Source organism: Penaeus japonicus, unplaced genomic scaffold, assembly GCF_977035675.1.
Source record: "Penaeus japonicus unplaced genomic scaffold, GWHDUDI00000001_assembly GWHDUDI00000015, whole genome shotgun sequence".
NCBI classification, from domain to species: domain Eukaryota; kingdom Metazoa; phylum Arthropoda; class Malacostraca; order Decapoda; family Penaeidae; genus Penaeus; species Penaeus japonicus.
The window spans coordinates 37,606,694-37,610,600 of record NW_028234417.1 but is presented as its reverse complement, the minus strand read 5'-3'; the positions used below and the strand labels follow the sequence as shown (position 1 = coordinate 37,610,600).

The window sequence follows — 3,907 nt, the reverse complement described above, 5'->3', positions numbered from 1 at the left end:
GAGAGAGAGAGAGAGAGAGAGAGAGAGAGAGAGAGAGAGAGAGAGAGAGAGAGAGAGAGAGAGAGAAGAGAGAGAGAGAGAGAGAGAGAGAGAAAGGAGAGAGAGAGAGAGAGAGGAGAGAGAGAGAGAAAAGAGAGAGAGAGAGAGAGATAGATAGGAGAAGATAGATAGAAGATAGATAGAGAGATAGATAGAGAGAGAGAGAGAGAGAGAGAGAGAGAGAGAGAGAGAGAGAGAGAGAGAGAGAAAGAGAGAGGAGAGAGAGAAAAGAAGACGAAGAAAGAGAGAGAGAGAGAGAGAGAGTGAAGAGGAGAGAGAGAGAGATAGAGAGAGAGAGAGAGGAGAGGAGAGAGGGGAGAGAGAGAGAAAGAGAGAGAGAGAGAGAGAAAGGAGAGAGAGAGAGAGGAGAAAAGGAGAGAGAGAGAGAGAGAGAGAGAGAAGAGAGAGAGAGAGAGAGAGAGAGGAGAGAGAGAGAGAGAGAGAGAGAGAGAGGAGAGAGAGAGAGAGAGAGAGAGAGAGAGAGAGAGAGAGAGAGAGAGAGAGAGAGAGAGAGAGAGAGAGAGAGAGAAGAGAAGAGAGAGAGAGAGAGAGAGAGAGAGAGAGAGAGTTTGGAAAAGGAAGAGGGCGAGACCTTGTAAACAAAATCAAAGTAGATATTTCGGCTAATTAAGTATTTTTCTCTCCTTTTCTTTTGAAGTTTATGTGTATCAGTTTTTAGATAACTTTGATGCAGCGACCTGGGAAGAAAAAGCAAGAAAAAAGGAAATAGATATTGTCTGTTAGATATTACAGAAAAAGTGTTTATTTTTGGAAATGACAAAAGTAGATTTTTTTTTTGAAAAATACAATGAAACAAACTAAGTAATAGACGAAAACTTATGTTGATAAAATTAGTAATAGAAACAAAGAACAGGAATAAAACAAGAAAATTTAACATATAAGAAACTAAACATAACTTCCCACGAACGGTACAAACCGACTCGGTAGAATATACATTCATGCAGAAAACAAAAACAAATACAAACCACACGCCAAATACAAGACCTCCTCTCGAAAAAAGGTAAAAACTATTAGTGCAAATAAATTCCCATCAAAACGACAAACTACACATGAAACCATAAGACAGACAAACACAAAATATCATACGAGGAAAAGCGTGTTCACCCTCTTGCCCTTTCCTCTCGCTGCGCCTCCCCCCCTCCCCTGCCCCTCCCCTGCCCCTGCCCTTACCCCTCGCCCTGGTCCTGCTCTTGCCTCAGCCGCTGCCCCTGCCTCCGTTCCCTATCTGCTCCCCCTATCCCCTGTCCCCCTGTCCCCCTGCCCCTACCCGTGCCCCTCAGGCTTCCCCTCGGGACCTGTCTCCCTTGGACGTCCCTAAAGACGCTCGGGGCGGCGGCGTCGAGGCTGAGCTTCTCCTTTTAAGGCGGGATCTTCCGCGGTCAGCGAGGGGGCTGCTCAGGAGGAGGAGGAGGAGGAGGAGGGACGAGGGAGGAAGGGCGGGGAAAGGAGTACGAAGGAGGAGGAGAAGGGGGAAGGTAGAGGGAAGAGGAACGAGGAGGAAGGGAGAAGAGGAGGGGGGAAGGGGAAGGTAAGAAGTGATAAGAAAAGATAGCATAACGATACAACGAAAAGAGAGAGAGAAAAAACAAACAAACAAACAGAGAAATAGGACATATAACACAAGACTCATTAACATGTAGAGAAATAGGATCGACAAGAAAGGAAACGACAAGGATAAATCCCGGGAGAGGAAAGGAAATCAAGAGAAGCTGTGACTGTCTCGCAATCATCCTCAACCACACCAACGCCTTCGACGCTCCTCTCTCTCCATCGAACCAGGTAAGACCGCATTTTTTTCCTTCCGTAGATAGAGAACAAAAGAAGAAAAAAAGGGAAAAGAAAAATTAAACCCTCATTACAGCGACCGGATCTTAAAGAGAAGTGAAACCTTAACTGATGGTACATCTTCCTTGACGTTCTTTCCTTTCTCTTCCTCTTTCCTCTGTCCCCTTTCCTCCCCCTCTCTTCACCCTCTAACCTTCTCCCTCCATCCTCCTCCCCCGTCCCTTAGTATTTTTTCCCTCCCTTCTTTTCACCCTCTTCCCCTTCTCTCCGTATCCCCCTTCCACTCTTTACCCCTCCCCTTCATCTTTTCAAATCCGTTTTCCCGAGATCGTTGCCATGGTAACCAGCTCGTGACAACTCGGCTGGGAAGTTCTTGCGGTATATATCCCTGACGCCACTGCATGGGCGTCATCGGCACAATGTAGGCGCACCCATGGCCATAGGGGTGGGGGGCATTGATAGGTGTGGGAGGGAGGGAGGGCTGGGACGTGGGCGTGTGAGTGGGAGGAAAGGCGGGAGCGTGGGAGTGGAAGAGGGAGGGATGGATTTATGTGTGTGAAGATTCTGTTATGTTGAGAACGGTGGGAGTTGGTGGTGGTGGTGGTGGTGGGGGGGTACCTGTATCGTGAAAGGTCTGCTGTGCCTTTATATCTGCGAGAACATAAAAATATTGTCGAATGGATTTCATTTAAGCATAACAACGATAACACCGTGTTATGGTAATAATGATAACACCTTGTTGTGCGGACGGTGAATTATACAATTCCAAAGTTTGGTGGCAGTCAGGGTTTGAAACAGGTGCAGACTTAGTAACTCTTTCTAATTGTGTTTTTATCAAACATCTTTATGCTTAAAGACCTTAAAGATTATATATAAAGATTATATAAAGATTATTCACCATTATTACTCTACGACGGAAATGAAAGAAAGAAACACACACACACACACATACTAACACACCCATACACACATACACACACACACATGCAATTGTCTATATCTATATTCACATCTACATCTGTATCTATACTTATATCTATATATATATTTTTTCTCTCAATCTTTCTCTCTCTCTCTCGTTATATATATATATATATATATATATATATATATATATATATATATATATATATATATATATATATACATATATATATATACACACACACATATATATATATACACACACACACACACATATATGTTTGTGTGTGTGTGTGTGTGTGCATATGTGTATTGTTCTGTTTACGTACGAAATGAAACGTTTGTTAAATCCCTTCAGAAAAAAAGGGGGGGGGACGCGAGAGCAAAAAGCGAGAGGAAAGGAAATAGCGGAGGAGATGCGTGACCGGCGGAGAGAGCGAAAGGATTAAAAAAGGAAACGGAGAAAAGAAGCGAGAAGAAAGCGAGAAAAAATTCCAGTTAAGTGCGAACGAGTGATAAGCAAAGGCCGTTTGTTCATGGAAATCCAAGGGCAGAAAATGGCTGTTAGTTACTTCGAAAGACATGGCCGTCATCGAACCAGGATTCGAGCCTTGAAGCTGAACTACGCAGGGATAACGGACTTTGTCTCTTATGTAGGGATAGGGGATTTATCTCTCTTTGTCTACTTCTATATTTGTATCTATATCGATTGGTCTGTCTTTATAGGTATTTGTTTATCTGTCTCTCCGTCAATTTGTATGTGTTTATATGTGTTTGTTTGTTTGTTTGCTTGTGTGTGTGTGTGTGTGTGTGTGCGTGTGTGTGTGTGTGTGTGTGTGTGTGTGTGCGTTTGTGCACGCGGATGTGTGAGTTTGTGCGTATGAGTATCGGAGTGTGCACGTGTGTGTCTGTCTAGAGCTGACATAGATATTAAGGCTCGCAAACCGCAAGCGTTGACAGAGACAGCGTAGTCCGCATCGACACAGCCGGAAATAACCCGAGCATTGCGACCTGCAATAACTGAAAAGCGGCCGGCAGCTTGATTGATTGCCGGAAGCACTATTAATATCACTGATTGCGACCATCGCCGATATGTTAATTTTTATGCGAATTTTAGTGTTAATTCGCTCTTTTTGTC

General features: G+C 44.0%; 1 protein-coding gene across 1 annotated transcript in view; it reads left to right on the top strand.

Moving 5' to 3' along the window:
- Nucleotides 1-600: 600 nt before the first annotated feature.
- LOC122256767 (glutamate-gated chloride channel) overlaps nt 601-3,907 on the top strand; it is a 179,991-nt gene continuing 176,684 nt past the window's right edge. The window contains exon 1 of the mRNA XM_086544924.1: nt 601-1,839. The gene's annotated coding sequence lies outside the window, so the exon portion shown is untranslated. The remainder of the gene's footprint in view (nt 1,840-3,907) is intronic.